Source organism: Calidris pugnax, unplaced genomic scaffold, assembly GCF_001431845.1.
Source record: "Calidris pugnax isolate Ruff unplaced genomic scaffold, ASM143184v1 scaffold17, whole genome shotgun sequence".
Taxonomy (NCBI): Eukaryota; Metazoa; Chordata; class Aves; order Charadriiformes; family Scolopacidae; genus Calidris; species Calidris pugnax.
Window position 1 is genome coordinate 2,515,423 of NW_015090794.1, and position 17,501 is coordinate 2,532,923.

At 49.9% G+C, this 17,501-nt stretch overlaps 1 protein-coding gene across 1 annotated transcript in view; it reads left to right on the forward strand.

Annotated features, from left to right (window-relative positions):
• Window positions 1–13,242: 13,242 nt before the first annotated feature.
• LOC106884847 overlaps window positions 13,243–17,501 on the forward strand; it is a 30,622-nt gene continuing 26,363 nt past the window's right edge. Inside the window, exons 1-3 of the mRNA XM_014936543.1 lie at window positions 13,243–14,082; window positions 15,740–15,901; window positions 16,497–16,562. The gene's annotated coding sequence lies outside the window, so the exon portion shown is untranslated. The remainder of the gene's footprint in view (window positions 14,083–15,739; window positions 15,902–16,496; window positions 16,563–17,501) is intronic.

Genomic DNA, 17,501 nt, shown 5'->3' on the forward strand with positions numbered 1-17,501 from the left:
CCCCGCCCCGGCTCGTGCCTAATTCAATTTGCTTCTCCCCAAACGGCTCCCCATAGCTTGACCATTAACAAATGGACTTGGCTGGAGGCCTGGGCGACCATTTGCATGCTGAACCTGCTGCCGCCGCTGCCTGCCAGCCGGGCACCCGCGAGCCGCGCCGGCGCTGCCAGCATCCCGCGCTCGGCGCGCCCCGGAGAGCTGCCAAATCACAGCCACACTGGTGCCAACCCAGAGAGAAAGGGGCGAGGGAGCCGCACACAAAGAGCGGTTTATAGCCCGGCCGGGCACCTGACACGGGGAGGAGGGAGGGCTGAGACGTGCTTAGCCCTGATAATCCCCAGTTTGAGTTTAATTTTTTATTTTTTTTTAAATTTGTTTTTTTTTTTAAATCAAAAGCACAGCAACAGCTGGGGCTGAGGCTTTCCAGGAGATGAACTCATGAACAACTGTTCAAAATAACTTTATTCGTAGTGCTATTAGATCAGTCCACTGGGGAGCAACCAATTATTTTTGATTACTCGAGGCAGATAAGGCTGGGATAGAGCCGAAAACCACGCGCCGCGAGGGATCGAGGGCATCTTGTGGCTTGGGCACGTCAGCTGTGCTGCTCCCTGGCAGGTCACGGGCACGAGCACCCATGGGTGCCCCCAGCACCCATCCGAGCCCCCTGCCCGGTGCCGAGGGGTTGTGCTGGGGGAAACACAGCAGGTTGGGGATTTTCTCCTAGGGTTTTGCAGGTGTGTGCTGGGGGGGTGTGCAGGAGGCAGCAGGCACACGTGCCCTGCGGACAGGCTGGGGTGAATATTTGCCAGCAGATGTGTGCGCCGTTGCTGCCGAAAAACCAATTAGCGGTGACGCTACAGAGCTAATTAGCCTGTCTGAGGTTGGTCTGTCCATCTTCATAAGTGCCAGAGGTGGCACAGCACCAGGATAGCTCTTGTTCATAAAGTGCCAGAGGTGGCACAGCACCAGGATAGGGAAACATGAGGGTTTGGAGCAGGACAGGTCCCTTCCCAGCAGCCAAGACAAGCGATGCCAGGGACTGGTGGGTCCAGCAGCAGCGTGGGTCCCACGTGCCCCAGCCCAGGGGAGCATCACAGGGGTCCGAGCAGGGCAGTCCCAGTTGATCACCCTGTTCCCATCTCACAGACCAGACTTGAAGTGCTTTCAGTCAGCTGAGGCCAGTGCTGGACATTTTTGCTTTCCAGCATGACATCAAGCAAACCTGAGTGTGAGATCTGTTAGCCAGCAGGATAATCTCCCGAGGGAAAGAAAGGTGGAAGCTAAAACGCTAAAAACTGGGCTGCAGGGAACAGCCTGCACTGGCCAGGAGACAGACTGCATGATCTAATAGGTCTTTTCCATTTCTCGCTCCTGTGATTCAAGAAGTCTTGTCACTAGGGATTTTTTAAAAATAGACTGGATGAAACAGAAGACGGTGGATGTAGGGATCAGTCCTGCCTTGGCTGGGAGGCAGGTTGGTCTAACAGGACTTTTCCATCGTGCTGTTCCATGATTAATCGAGACAAGAAAAGAAAAGAGAAAGGAAATTGATAAACACAATAGTAATTCCATCCAGGGTTTGCCTTAGTCAGGTTATTATAATCCTGACATCATGTCTTGAAAAGAAGACTGGAAATAAATCTCTAGTAGATAATATCTGCTCTCTGGGGATGGAGAGGTGCACCAGGCTGCCAGGGGCATGAGGAGTTAATGCCTTTGGTGGTCTTCTCCTCAAAAATCTGTTTATCCCAATTTTGCTGGGTCTCAAACCAGCAACAGAAGTACATGGCTTGCAAGGAGACTTTGTACCTTCTTCTGCCTGTGCTCCTCAGCTAACATTACTCCCCCTGAAAACAGCATTTTCTGAAGGCATCTCATGGTGGTTGGGAAGTTTATTTCCGGCCAGGTCATTTAATCAGGACAAATGCTGGGAAGTTTGACTTTGGCTTCAGCTGTGGGGCTGTGCAGTCTCCGGACAGCTGTGGTCTCTCAACGCATGCTCCACCACTGGATCCACATGGGAGCAGGTCCTCAACCACACTACAGGCTCTCCAGGGAGACCTCGAATTTGGACCGGCCTGACCTACAGCTATTCCTGGTGGCTCCACGCTCTGGAGTTGCAGCTCAGGTGAGACAGGATGTCTACATGATGTAAATCAGGATTTTTTTCTGTCCCTTTGGCCTTTATGGTGACTGCTGTGGATAGGTGTGAAAGACACGAGAGAGGTTGCTCAGAAATGTGTCTGAGCCCATGAACCCTTCTCCAGCCCCCACCAGTGGCACTGGGAACTCAGAAATCACCATTTCAGGGAGGCAAATGAAGTATTCTCCCTTTTTTCCCTAAATAGTCTCCACTAATGGAATGTCTCAGTTTGATTTCAGTCACCAGAGCTGCTGCTACTGGTGATTTCGTAAGAGTCCACAAGGCCTTTAATCTTTTCCTCTACAAATAGGTATGATGTAAAACCCAAATCCTGACCACCTCGTGGTTAGGAGTCTTGTGGCACTTGCAGCCGGAGCCAGGAGTGCAAGCCCTGGGGTCCTGGCCAAACTCCAGCCGCTGGAACCGATTTGATTTCAGTCACCAGAGCTGCTGCTACTGGTGATTTCGTAAGAGTCCACAAGGCCTTTAATCTTTTCCTCTACAAATAGGTATGATGTAAAACCCAAATCCTGACCACCTCGTGGTTAGGAGTCTTGTGGCACTTGCAGCCGGAGCCAGGAGTGCAAGCCCTGGGGTCCTGGCCAAACTCCAGCCGGGGAATTTGTGTTCCCTCTCCGTGTCCCCCCCCCGCAGCTCCATCCATGGAAATCAGAGCTGCTCCCATTCCATCCCAGCTGCTCCCACCACACCACGGCACTCACTGAAACGGCCTCCGCACCCTGCCCCAGGGAAGGATGCATTGCAGGGCCAGGTCTTGCTTTTTTGCTCATTTAGTTTCTTTAACAAGTGATTTTTTTGCCCGTGAGCACACATTCCACTGCTTTTCCACAAGCAGCCCCTGCTCTGTCTCCCTCCCCTCCCAGGGTGCAGCCAATCCCAAACAAAATCCCACCTGCAAAGGAGAAATCCAGAGGCAGAGCCGTGTGCATGGCAGACCCCTGCCCACACGCTCCAGCTGGCATCACCCTCGCCTGCTGTCTGGGGGTTCATTTTTTGGGGAAAAAAAAATAGGATCCTCAGCATCACACTTCATTTTTTTATTAAATCCTGACCCCACGGCAGCTGGCACCAGTGTTCCTGTCCAGCTAAAGGCACACGCTGAGGTGCCTCTTAAAATTGGTTAGGTTTACAGTTGGACTCGATGATGTTCCTTTAGAAGAGCAGCAAAATTTCCTTCAGAAGAGCAACGGAGCTGGTGAGGGGTCTAGAGCACAAATCTTAGGAGGAGCCATGAGGGAGCTGGGGTGGTTTAGCCTGGAGAAAAGGAGGCTGAGGGGAGACCTTCTCACTCTCTACGACTACCTGAAAGGAGGGTGTAATGAGGGGGGTATCGGTCTCTTCTCCCAAGTAACAGGTGATAGGACAAGAGGAAGCGGTCTCGAGTTGCTCCAGGGGAGGTTTAGCTTGGCTATTTAAGGCAAAAAATCTCGATTGAAAGGGTTGTCAAGCATTGGAACAGGCTGCCCAGGGAAGCGGTTGAGTCACCATCCCTGGAGGTATTTCAAAGATCTGTAGATGTGGTGCTCAGGGACATGGTTTAGTGGTGGACTTGGCAGCGGTAGGTTAACGGTTGGACCCGAGCTTAAAGATCTTTTCCAACCTAAATGATTCTATGATTCTGTGTTCTTAACCCATCATTCTGGGTGATGCCTGGAGACGTCAGGACTCTCGGGTGTTATCCCTGTGGAAAATTTCCATCTTCCCATGGCTGATGGGGTTTTTTCCCCACTCTTGTGCTTGTGGCTTCCTTGGAGGACAAGGAGGATGAGGTTTGTGGTGTGTCAGATCCTACACAGTCATGAAGCAAGTCCTGACCCCCCTTCTTTGGGCTCGGGCACTACCACAGTGCCCCATTACCTGCCCTCACCCTCAATCTCTCCAAACTCTGGAGATGAGGACACTGGCCTGGTGAACTGTGAGCAGCCCTGGATGATGCTACGCCTTTACGAGTATTTCATTAATCACACCTCCCAGTAGCACTACCTGCTTTGCTTCACTTCTCTAGCTCAAAATCTTGCCTGGGGATGAGAAGGGACACGATGGTGCATCCAGGACCTCCAGGAACCCACAGCCAACCCACTCTGTGCCGTCCTGCTCACTGCGGGGCTTTCACAATAACCTCAGCCAAGGAACATTATATTCTGCTGAGGGTAAGTCTGCGTTTCATGCCTCGCTCTCCCTTAGAGCAGTCTGGGAGGGGGGACCGAACGCTCCTGGCGTGGCACAGGCATGATGCAAAAACTCCCTTTGCCAGAGCATCCCTCTGCTCTCCTACCTGGGGATGATGGAGGAGATGGGGGTCTCCAGCAGGGATGCAGATGCAGATGTTTAATAACACCAGGACGTGGGCAGGGTCGTTAACGTTCAGGGCTATCGGCGCTGTTTAACCACGCACACGTTTATTTTCCTTGGCTCTGACAGAGAAATGTGCTCCTCAAGGACTTTTCATTAAGCAAAAAATTTATGAGAGAGGATGAAAATTGTGTTTTACTGTCTGAGGTCTCGGTCAGTGCTGTTTCTTCAGACGTTTTAGTAATTCATCTTGGCAAGGACTGAGAAAATTTTCTCCAGTGAAACAAAAAATTTAACTTCCACATTTGGAGTCAGTTGCATCGGCCGGTTCCGTCCCCAGCATGGACCGATGCCCAGAGCAATGACCGGCCCCCCCTGGGGATTCAAAACAAAAGTGAAACACTTCACAATTTATGTCCAGTGAAAAATAACGTGTACATGATATAAAGTGTTATTGGGATTTGATGCTAATTTTAGTGGTCACCTTGGCTGCGTTTGAGGAAGTTGCTGGTGCTGCCAAGAGCAAATTTACCTGATGATGAATGAGGAATCGCAGCATAAAATAAATAAATATCAGCAACACCTTTTTTTCCTTCTTTTTTTGGCAGATTGGTGTCATCCAAGGTCACACATTTGTGCAGTAGGAGAACTACTGCCAGAGCTTAGCGCTTTAAAATCATGTTTAAGTAAAGAGCAGCATCTTTAAGTACTAGATTTAAGAAGAAAGGCTGAAGTAGAGTCTCCCAAAAATTCTTGCCCATTGGTTACATTTTCATGTCAGCGTTAATCTTCTTCACTCCTTGTGCTCACGTTTGGAAGAAGCTTGCCATAGTCTTCTGCAAAAATTCCTTCTTTTCCTTCTTGAAATCAGGCCTGAAAACTCCCATGATGGGTAAACTGACTGCTCCAGATTTGACCTTTTTCCTCCTGTTCACAGAAAAACTTTTTAGAAGTTGTGCTCCAAGATGGAGAAAAAGGAGGATTTTTTTTTTTTTTTTTTGACAAAATGCAACAAATCTCAACAAGCGGGAAAATCTTTTGTTTCCATCAGCAGTTTTCGGAGAGCGGGGACGGTTCCTGGCCAACTCTCAGCATAAAGCCCAGCCAGGCTCTGCTCGAGGGGAGGCAGAAGCTCCTGTGGAGAAGCTCATCCCAGAACGGCCCCGGGCAGGGGGTCGTCTCTGCTTCCCTCTGAAGCACTCTGGCCACCAGCAGAGGACGGATACCGGACCGCAAGCCTGGGGGAAATACAGCCATTCCCACATTTTTATGATTTCTTTTAATTACTCCAGGCGGGAGTTGAGAAGGAATAAGTGTTTTCAGGCTCATGTCACCGCAGCGATGGGAAGCAGAGCATCGGGAGCTCGTTCCTCCGTGTGCTTCCCAAAATCAAATGCAAACCCTCTGCAAGTTAAATCTGCAAAACAAGCAGGAGCCCTCCCAAAGTGACCCCTGGTCCCACAGGCTCAGAGGGCAGCGAGTGTCACTGCCTGCCTTCCCAAGCTGTTGCTAATTACTGAAAGCATTTTATTTAAAAAAAAAAAAAAAAGCAGGAAGCTTCTCCATTAAAAACTGCAACTTTTATTTGCATGTAATACCAGCCATTCTGCGGTCGTGGAGATGGCCTTTAAAGATTTGGGGGTTATTTCATTCTTTACACCCCCTCCTCCCCCAAAAGAGGATGCGGAAGGGAGATGTGTAAGGTTACAGAAATAACACAACCTACAAAGGGAGGTGGACGGAAAGTTTGTGTTGCATTAAGCAGGAGAGACGGGGCACAGCTGAATTTATAGCAACCCTCAGAAAAAAAAAAAATGATAAATGGAAGCTGTAATTTTTATTGGGGAGGGGTGGGCAGATCACGGGTGAGGGAACAAAATAATAAAAAAAGCATAAATTAGAAACGTGGCTTGACGGTTGGGAGCAGAAAGCGTTTGGCTCATATATAATGTGAGTTTCTTCTGGAACATGATCCAGAGTAGTGCATGGAAATTACCTGCAAAAAGATTTTCTATTAAGTCGTGTGAGGGTGAGCTTTTTCTATCACGGCTCCGTCGACCGATGCCCCGAGAGGGGCGGCTGTGCTTTGCCTCCCACCATCCCGCAGCTCCTGCCCACGCTCAGCTGTCCCACGCTGAGCTGCTCCGGGTTAACGTGTCTGCTTGTTTAATACAGACAGGGTGAAATTCATCGTGCAGGGCCAGCGCACAATTTAAGCCCAATACAAGCCTGGTGGGATGCTCTGTATTTCTCCTCGTGGCTTTAGGGGAGGCTTTGCTGGCTGTTTCTGCACCCATCTGGCAGCACCGGGTGCTGGTCCCCGGGATATTGGGCCATTAATGCGCTGCCCCTCGGGGCCACCAATTTTTACCCAGTAAAGAGAGTACCAGTACAGGCTAAAAAAAAAAAGAGCAAGCAGGATGAATCCTAGCCCCAACAGACTGTGAGTTTCTTTTAAAAAAAAAAAAAAAGAGCAAGCAGGATGAATCCTAGCCCCAACAGACTGTGAGTTTCTTATGGGCAGTGCCCAGTCCAACCACCTCTGCCCAGGTGCCAGTGGTTGTACCCAGCCTGGAGCCCAAGGTCCCAGCCAGGTCCCAGATCTCCACGGATGTGTCTACACCAAGGGCTCCCAGAGCTCCTTGGCCACGATGGCTTGTGCAGAACATCCCTTCTTTCCTTGCTCGGCATTTCGAAAGGATGAGCGGTCCCAGGAGGACGTTATGGCTTGCCATAGGAACAGAGTGACTCCAGGTCTGCATGAGCGAATAAAAGGAGTGGGAACGAACCGAGCATTTTTCCATGACACTTTTCCACCCACCACATGTTTCTCAAAGAGCAGGAGACTCGCAGCGCCCCAGACTTTCCAAGTCTTGTCCTGACAGCCAAGTTTGCCTCTAAACCTGCCTGGTTTCTCTGGGTTTGAGTCCTTCTACCGATCCCTTTTTTTGATGCCAGAAATGCCTCCACAAGCCAAATTTCCCTGGTAATTGTCCTTTGGATTAGTTTGGAAAATTGCATAAGCCCTGGGTTAGAGCTGGCTGCGTCTCTCATCCGAGTGCCTAAGGCTTCATGGGGCAAAGACTAAAGAGCTGCGAAATGCAGAGATATAACAGATGTTGACATGTAGTGAAAATACTAGACGCAGGAGCCTAAGATAATAAATCTGAAAAATTAACACGTAGGAGAATGAAAAAAGGAGCAATATGTTTTGGTAATCATTCTGAACTGCTGAACCCTTCTCCTGCAGTTCAAAAATCTCTGGTATTAAGCAGATGTCATTCAACCAATGATTAACACATTACCGAATTTCTCCAGTCGTTTAATAAAAGTTTTACATAACATGCAGGTAATTGCTTCCAAATGTCAAGGTAACAATGTGGGCTTCTATGGATGGCATTGTTTCCAGCATCAGGTGAAAACCCCTCTTGTTGCCTTGATATCAGGCACAGTCCCGCCGCGAAGACCCCGCGCCCGACCAGCTGCTTTTCCCGTTGCTCCTCTGAACACCAGAGACAAAGAAACAGGCTGGGAAGAGTCAAAGCCTTCGATCTGGTAAGGTTTTTCTTCCCTTCAAATGTCTTTACAAGCAGCAAACGGGCCTTGTGCTCCAAAACTGTGGCCCAGGTATATGTCTTTTATGGGATTTATATTTTTTTTTATTTATTACTTTTCTTGCTAGAAAAAATCGCATCACTCCTGAGTGCGAGGAGGGGATAGAAAGAACAGGGTGAATGGGAAAGTCTGGGCAGCAGTGATGGGGTGTTGCTCTTCATGGCAGCCTTTGCTACGAACCCAACCCACGCTCAAAATCTAAAATCATCCATCCTGAGATCAGGAAAACAGTCATCCCAACCAGTGTATTTGCTGGAGAACTGTCCTGATGTCCAGCTGGGGGTACCACGGGCTCCAGAGGGTGCTTTGCAGCCGTGAGGGATCTCACTTGTTATTTCAGTGTCGGGGCAAGAGTGAAGTGTGAGAGTGATGGATGCCTGGGGACAGGGGAGCCCGACAGGCGGCAATCTCTGTGCAGGCTGGAAGGATTGCTGGCTTTCAAGGCTGCAAATGAGCTTCCCAAATTATTAGAGCTGGAGAACAGGATACTTTTAAAACAACCAATCTGTCATGAGACGTATCCTGTATCTGTCAGAGGCCAGCGTGGCTCCGTTGGAGGAATCCGTGACAAAAACCTAGGGAGGGTTGTAAAAAACGCATGTTGATGCTGTCGTTTTGATGTGACGTTTCTTTTTAGGCAGCCTTAAGTGATTTCTGCTGCCACCACAGGTAGCACGTGCCATCTCTGCTAACCAGCATCTCCCCTGGGGCTCTCACTGCTGCTGGGAAAGCCAAGGTTGTCCTGTGGTCCTGCGAACAGAGACGGGACGTTGTTGGTGCAGTGCTCTGTATCAGAGCACAGACAGTCCAGACCCCCAGGAACGTAGCCAGGTTACTTCATCTCCCTGCACTCCAGTTCCTCAGCTGCAGAAGAGGGATTATAACAGTGCCCACCCTCCCACACACCCGTGAGCACCCGTCTGTTGGTGGCCGAGGACGCGCAGGTAGAGTCACTGCAGTGGGGTGATCACTGTGTGCCATTACTGGCTGATGCCATGGCCAACCCCAGGTTCCGTGTCAAGACCTTGGACACATTTTGGATGCCTAAAGGTAGGTGCTTGGGGCCATTTAGGTGCCCTGTAGGACCCCAGCTGGCCTCCAGCTGCTCTTCCAGCAGGCTCATACATCCTGTAGGTCCTCACAGCCCCATGGTTTGCCCTGAGACCCCAGAGCATCTCACATAGCACCAGATACCTCTGTTTAGGGCACTGAATCCCACCCTTGCTTCCCTGGAGGGTGGGTTTCACCTGGTAGTAACCACTGCCCTTGAGTCTTGTTGGTGGCCACCTTCAGGCCATGAGGCATGGGCCGACAGGGGCCACCATTCACGGCATCAGAGCTGGGGTTGACTGTGTAGACTTTCCTGCACCTGAGAAGCTTGGGCCTGTTCCCAGCACCACTGCTCACGTCAGCTGCTACGGACAGAATGATTTATGGACACATTATTAAAACCATATTTTCAGCCTCAGAGCATGAGGGAACCAGTGGGTGGTACTGGAGGCAACATGCCCGCAGAGGATCGGGGTGCTTCTCAGACCACCTGGCTTCTCAATGGAGATGAACAGCAACAGGGCTGGGTAACAGCCTGGTCTAAACCACCAGAGAGGAGATGTCGGAGCAGGTCTAGCCTGCTCAGGAGGAATGGATTAGCTAGGAAACATCTCCCAACTCCTCCTGCGCTTAACGTCATTCATCAACTGCTTCTGCTCTCCATCGCTGTCAGGCACTGAATTTCTGCACATGGATGGGCTGCTCAGAGACAGAGGAGATGGTAACACGGTCTTGAGGTGAGGGAAGAGGATGCAGACGATGGTGAACTGATCGAACCATGCACCTTCTGTGAGGGCACAGCGTATCAGAGTTCCTGATATGACCAACCTGCCAGCGAGTGGCTGGGTGCGCTCAGCATCTGCAGGGCTCTTCTCAGATGAGCTCATCACAGTTTCCAGGCAAATATGTGGAAAACATTTGGAGGACACCTGCTCCTCCACCCTCACACCTGGAGGCCTTCTGCCTTCACTTCTTTGAACGATAGGCTGCGCTCACTCATCGCCTCCAGGACCTGGCCCTGCTCCTCTGGACCTCATCACACCACACCAGATGGGTCCCTCCTGCCTTTTCAGCAGACGAGAGCACTGGATGGTTTCATCGCCGCACTGGCGCGGCGTGCACCTGTCTGGAAAATGCTCGAGCACCTGCTGGTGCTGGGCAGGCTGGCACACATTTGTGTGCATGGAGAGTACTGGGGCAGGATCAGAGCCACGGAGGGACACGTGCTCACACACAGCCCCGGGATGGCGGTGGGCAAGGTCCTTTGGAGGAAGAAAACAGGATGGCTGTAGCATCACTGGATTTCCAAGGCTGGCAATCATATTGAAAAAATTGAGCTTTTCATCTTTTTTATCATGTCCACATCAACTTTTATCCTGAGTGAAACCCCAGCTCTTTTTCATGTTTCTTTTGTGGTTTTATGAAGATATAAATCTGCGTTATCTTGGTTCCTGCATGTTCCTGTGGGACTCCTAGAGATACCAGTGTGCTCCAGTGGTAACTGCCACGATTGAGAGACAGGACACAGCTTGATGCAAGCAAGATGTCAATTTATTGTGTGCAACCGTTCCTTTAAATATGGTTACATTAGCTGCGTGTTTTAAACAGATTGGTCAGTTCGTACATACACTGTTTGCGTGGCTGCACCTGATCAGTTGGTGGTATACTGTCATGCTATCAATCACGAAGATGATCAGAGGGCTGGAGCACCTCTCCTATGAAGACAGGCTGAGGGAGCTGGGATTGTTCAGCCTGGAGAAGAGAAGGCTCTGGGGAGACCTTATAGCGGCCTTTCAATACCTGAAGGGTGCCTATAGAAGAGCTGGGGAGGGACTCTTTGCCAGGAGGTGTAATGATAGGACAAGGGGAAACGGTTCTAAATTGGAAGAAAAAAGATTCAGATTAGATCTCAGGAAGAAATTTTTTACTATGAGGGTGGTGAGACACTGGAACAGGTTGCCCAGGGAAGTTGTGGATGCCCCATCCCTGGAAGTGTTCAAGGCCAGGTTGGATGGGGCTTTGAGCAACCTGGTCTGGTGGGAGGTGTCCCTGCCCATGGCAGGGGGGTTGGAACTCAATGATCTTTGAGGTCCCTTCCAACCCTAATCATTCTATGATTCTATGATTCTATATCTTATCTTGAGGACACACTCCTTAACACCTTTTTTGGGCGGGGTGCCTGGAACTTGCTTATCTCAATGTTGCAACATTTGTCAAGTTCCTATTTTTAGGCCCTTGTTTAGTCCTTTTATGGTCATGGCTACCTTAGTTTCCCATGGTTTGCGACCAGACAAGTTCCAACACGTCCCCTCCCATCCGCTGAGCAGTATCGGGGGTTTTGCTGAGAACAGCCAAATCCTGTCCCACAGTAACAGCTCTTCTCTCTCCAGCTCTCTCTAGCTCTTTACAGCCCACCAGAACAAACCCCACTTGCCGGCCCTCCAGTCCAAAGTCCCCAAGTTCAGAGAAGTGAAGACACACCAGATGGTCCGGCATGGCCCAGTGATGGGAGCCAGCCTGTGGAGAGCCGGGCAGAGGCTGGATAAAGCTCATGGAGATGGCTGATTTACTGCCTTGAACTTGCTGGGCTTTTCTTATTGCTAACATCTGTGCAAGGGCAGGAGGTGTTCAAGCATCTACCTGTCTGTAGGGTGCAGAGTGGAGGTGACCTTTCCACGGGCCAGCGCCGAGGAGCAGGGCTGCGCGACTGCTGAAACGGCCTGGCAGGAGGTCTTTAGATTGCTCGATGTCTCTGTACTGAAAAGCAATACCTGCTGAGATTAAACCGTTTGGCCTCCTTCCCCCTGTCTCCAAGGCAAACATAGACAGTTCTATTCATACCCACAAGAAATACATATTTCAGCATTTGATTCTTTTTGTGTGTGCTTTGTTTTATCTAGCGCCATGGAGCTTGGATGTCTTTTTCATCTCATATTGTGCCTTGGATGCAGCCTCTTTTATTCAGCCCTCTTGCTGCCTTCATAAAGAATAACAGCAGCAGTTGTTGTTTTTTCCCCTGGAGCATGGGCTGCTGTAAACCAAAGGGAAGCTTCTCGCTGAAAGAGGGAGAGGGCAGGCGGGACGCTGCCATATCCATTTCCACACCAGAGCTGCAGCCCTGCAGGCCCTGCAGTTTGGCTTTCTCAAGCCTTCATGGAGAGCAACAAATTGTCCTATAAAAATTCTTCTCTTGAATTTTATTTTGCTAAGCAGACAGGCCCAACTTGTCAACTGGGGACTAAAATCTCCTACTTCTTCAATGGACAGCAAAGTCTGAGATGGAAGTCGTGGCACTGAAATGTTAACAGCGTCTATGGAGTCGGCCGTTCACCCTCCCTAAATCTGCATCTGAAGCCTCCTTTTCCTGGCTGTGGAAAGTCCATTTTGTGGGCTTAGCCAAGCCTCATCTCTTACAACCTCTCAGCAACTGTCACAAAGGAGAAAATCTTGTGTAACATTTGAGGAGGGACAAGAGCTGCTGGCCCACGTGCCAGACTTGAAGGATGTGGTCCAGCCTCACCTCCATCTTCCCGTGAAGGTAATTTGGGGTGAGGATGGGAACTGCTAACCCCCAGCCTCTTCCTCTCCACATCCAGCTTGAAAGTCATGCTGTATGGGTCCCAGACAGCCAGAGGTCCCTCAGCCCTGTCCCGAGGCACCATCCGTCTTGCTGTCGGTGGCCATGCTGCTCACATCTGTGCTTCCCCCTGTTTATGCCATTAGCTCCACGGCATGGCCCAGGAACAAGTGCTGCCGGGGTTTTGGCTCCACAGGTCACCAGCTGCTGATAAATTGCTTTTCTGGAGATCAATCGCTTCCCCTTTGCCATGCAAAACGCCTGGGCTGCCTGCACGGACCGGCTCTGGGGAGAGGTCCCCACCTGTGGTCATGCCTGAGACACTCTGAAAAACAGCAAGAAAATAAGGGCCTCACATTCAAACCAAGAGAGGGGAAAGGCCTGGGGGGGAGACCTGGGCACCCACTTTTTACTCCTGCTTCCCCTTGTGCTCCAGCCTTGTCCTGTGTCTGGAGGTGGACAATGTCCAGGGCAATGTGTGTTTGGCAACGAAGAACCTCCCACAGGTCTGAATTATACAGGATCCTCAGCTTTTGTTGTTTAAGATGCAGCAAAGAACCTCCCATAGGTCTGAATTATACAGGATCCTCAGCTTTTAGTTATTTACACCCTAAATATAAATAATGTGCTAAGCAGAAATTTGCTTATGCAGAAACATTTAGGCACTGGTTCCCAGTCATCCAGCTTGGATTATCTTTCAAACTGGGTGCTGAAAGCCACACCATCCTTTCCCTGTTGGGTCTATTGCCGTGGTGGTGATTTCCAAAGACAATTGAGTGATGCTGGAAGCAAGAACATCTCGTGGCAATGTGTTGCCATTGAACTCTGAGTTGGGAATCAGAGATTTTAAGGCATTTGAAATCTGTATCTGAAATCTGTGACTCATGTCGTGCTCTGACCTGAGAGAAGGATGCTTTCAACCAAGGTGGCTGCATGAGTTAACCAGACCAGCTCTCCTGGGACCCACGCCGCTGCCTGGGGACAGCAGTTGGGAGGCAGCACCCGAAGATACCCTTCCCAGCTCTAAGATCTGCTCCTTCATGCCCAGGTAAATAGCAAAACCTCTTATTTTTTCGGAATAGACCATCTCCCTTTGTCTTGGGCTGCATGTCTGCCCAAAAGTGGGGCCAAGGCTGCTCTGACTCTTGTTTTCCTGGTTGCAAAGGGCCAGTGAGGGATGGTCGGTACCGTCCCTGCTAACGGAGCTGCAAAATCCAACCCTCCGGCACCCGGGGCGGAGGAGGCAGGATGGGCAGGGCTGGGAACAGCATCTCTTCAGCCACATGCGTCTCTTCAGCTGCGCAGACCACCGAAGACAAATGAACTGGAGGAAGCATTTCCTCTGCCGAAGGCTCACACCCGGGAGGTTTCTGCTCACAGTGTAGGTCAAGAGTTGAAAAATGAAGAAGAAAGGAAAACAGATAGAAAGATCCATCTTCCCTTATAAAATCCCCAGAGCAGGGGGCATTTGGAAGTCATTTTTCACTGAGCTGAGAGATGTTTCTGGCCCTTTAGCAGACATTATACTCTTCTCAAGCCTCATATTTTGGGACATGAGGAAGAGCTTTCCCTCCATCCTCACGGGTGTTGGAAGAGGAGCATTATCCTGCATGCAAGACAAATTTGCACCTTCCTTCGAGGCCAGGGCCCACAGTGGTTTGGGCTTTGGGGAAAGATGGAGCCTAATGCACACTAAAAATCGCTGTGTTCCTTGGTGGGCAAACATTTTAAACGGATTAGGGCTGAGATGCAAAAAGAAATGAGTGGCTTGGATTTGCTGGTATTAATGCATAGGTTAAGAGGGATAGCTTTTAAGGGGGGAAACCCATGCAAGAAGAGGAAGGAGAATTTCAGCATGGTTAAAGGAAATCTAAATAAAATTCCTTTCTGGAAGGAATTCAAGAAAATTATTTTCCTTCTGTGTTTCTGTCTCTCTTCTTCTGGCTTATAAAAACACCTTGGCTCGGATATTACATCAACTCTGCCTTTTATTAAAAACCCCTGCTCCAGTTGTGCAGATTTCATGCTGTTACATGAAAGTAAAATTTTATGACCAGAAGCTGAAATTGGGAAGGAAACTTTTTTGTTGTTGTTGTTGTCGTCGTGGGTTGGATTTTGTTGGTAGTCAGGAGAGTTTGTTTATTTTTGCTTTTTCTAAAGCGCAGCCAACTCCTCCGGGTCTCGGCACTCTGGGCTTTTTGAGGGGATGCTTGTTCCAAACAGGTGCTAACGTGGGGGAAGCTGAGCCCTGGGCAGAGCAAGGGGATGGGTGATGTTCTCCCTCCGCTACTGGGGTTGCCTTCGAGTGAGCAGGGTTTTCATGGCTGTTTTGGAACAGGACGTATGCGTGGGCGAGCAAATGCATCTTATTGCATGGGACACACGTCCTGGGTGTTTGGTCTGGAACAGTCTCATGTTCCAGTAACCATGTAAAAGTGCGAGCTATTCCCTCCTCTCAGCCTCCCCTGTAAATCCAGATCTGGTGGATGATAGCTTGGTCCAGCACCAGCTGCTTGTTGGCTGGGTAGTGCCAGCAGACTTTTATTTTTGCCATCTCTCACTTTAAATGCAGTACCGCTGTTTTTCCGTTAATTCCTCCCTCCCATGCTAAAAAAAAAATATGGAAGAGTGAAAAAAAGCATTTTAAAAGGTCATTCAGTCCCTCCTTGTTGGGTGAGCCATAGTGAGCCTAAGGAGTTACTACATCTGAAGGTGTTAAAAGAAGAGTTGCAGAGAGTTAGATGAAAGTTACAGCTATGAATTACAGTATTGGTTTCTTGTGGGACATTAGCAAGGTGGTTTGGTATATCCAGGATCTGTCCCCACAGCCCCTGTTGCTCCCCAGCCCTTGGGATAGATTGAAGACCCCTGGGTCGGTGGGAACAGCAACATGGGTTGTCCCACCCAGCCCAGCTGTGACTCAAGGCTGGAGACCTCTCCCTGCACAGCTTCTGCTGCAGCACCTTGGGGATGGAGCAGCCAGACGGCATCTCAGGGGACGTCAGGGCACAGATCTCACAGACCTCCTCTACCCGCAGGCAAGTGGGAGCAGAAATGGGCTCCTGCCGTGTCCCTGCTTCAGAGACACTCACCATGGTTGGGATGGAAGATGTAGGTCAAGCCCCACGGCCCCTCTGTTTCCTTCCAGCCCAAGCGTCTGTGCAACCTAGTCCTGCCCTTGGAAGATTTACGGAGCAGCAGTAAGTATTTCACCAGCTCTTTATTAATAATGCGGCAATAAAAAAGGTGCAGCCTTTCTTTCCGAGGACTCGCAGAGCCCTTAATAATCCAAGGAGGGATTTGGCTCCCCCCAATAGATAGTTTACTGGTGGGCATGCTTTACAGCCCCTTTGTTAGAGCGGGGCTGTTCCCCCATCATCAAAGTGCGAACTGAGGCTCTGTGATGGGCTAGTCCATAAATCTCTCCCCTCCTAATCCTTTCCTTTCTACTATTTGCAAACTGGGGGAGGAGGAGGTGGACTGGACGAGGCAGGCCAAAGCTTTAACCCTTTGTGCTTTGGGGGGGGATCTTCTTCTGAGCGGAAGAAGATGGTGCACGGAAGGAGGGCTGTTCCACAGCAGCCTTTTAGAAGCAGGTAGTTATATTCAGCAATTAAACCCCAAATGACAGCTTAAAGAGCTCCTTTGGAAGTTTAATAAGTCCACCACTGTATATAAGAAATAAATCTGGCTGCATTACAATCATTTCCAACTACTTAAGCAATAAATGCAGAACTCTGCTCTTAGTCATCCATTACGTGGGTAACATTGCTTCACTCCTCACTTGGTTTCCAGGGCCACGATGCCAAAGGAGGACCTAGCCCAGTATTTGGAGCCAAATCAACGTCATGGAGATCACAGGTCTGTGGTAGGGAGGTGGGGTGATCCAGTGCTTTGGTTTGTGGCCACCTTGAGTCGGAGGCCCAAAGTAAGCACTTGTGGGCTCTGTGGAGGAGAATAACCCATCTGAGTCAAATGCCAAAAAATCTCCTTTTGCTCTGTGGCTGGTGATGTGTCAGGCTCTTGAAAGAGGTGTTGCATCCTGGCTACCAAAGGGCTGATCTTTGATGTGGTGGTGATGGGGGCATTAGGTCAAGAATAAGAGGCAAGATGGTGATGTTGGTCTTCAGGTGTTGGTGCAAACATCTTCATCAAGGCCAGGCTTTGATAGACTGGACTGACACTGTCATGTTGTGACAACGAACCATTTCTTGCTTGTGAATGGATTTTTATCCTCCCAGTGCCTGTTGGAGGTCAGGAACAGGTACAAGGTCCATCAGTGGTCACCCAAGGTTCACACGGAGAATCTGGGAGCAGAGGTTGTATGGCATTTAACCTGCTAAACTAGGTTTTCCAACCCCTCCTGGCCCTGTTACCTTTAATCTGCCCGCTATGGGGCATCTCCATGCCAAAAGGAGACAGGAGCAAGCCCAGGGCAGGATCCGGCCAGTGAGGGGCTGCCTCCTTCCCACCTCCAGCCGCACACATCTCCATGTTTTAGACATTGCAACGGTTGAAAAATGAACTTTGTGTCCATTTTATCATAAAAAATCCCGGGCTTTTTAAGCCCAGCTTTATAAACAGTGATGAAAGGTCCTGCAACGGGCAGAGGTCTGCTTTTGAAATTGAACAAATTGTCGTTTTATGGTTCCCGTGTGTGGGGGGTGCTGTAAATCTCCGAGCATTTAACGCATCTGTTCTTTTCCAACCACGCTACCAGCGTCTCAAGGAGGAGAGGGAGAAATATCTGACATTTCCTGACATCGGCTGCTCTCACGGCCCCTGGGAGTTCCTCAGGAA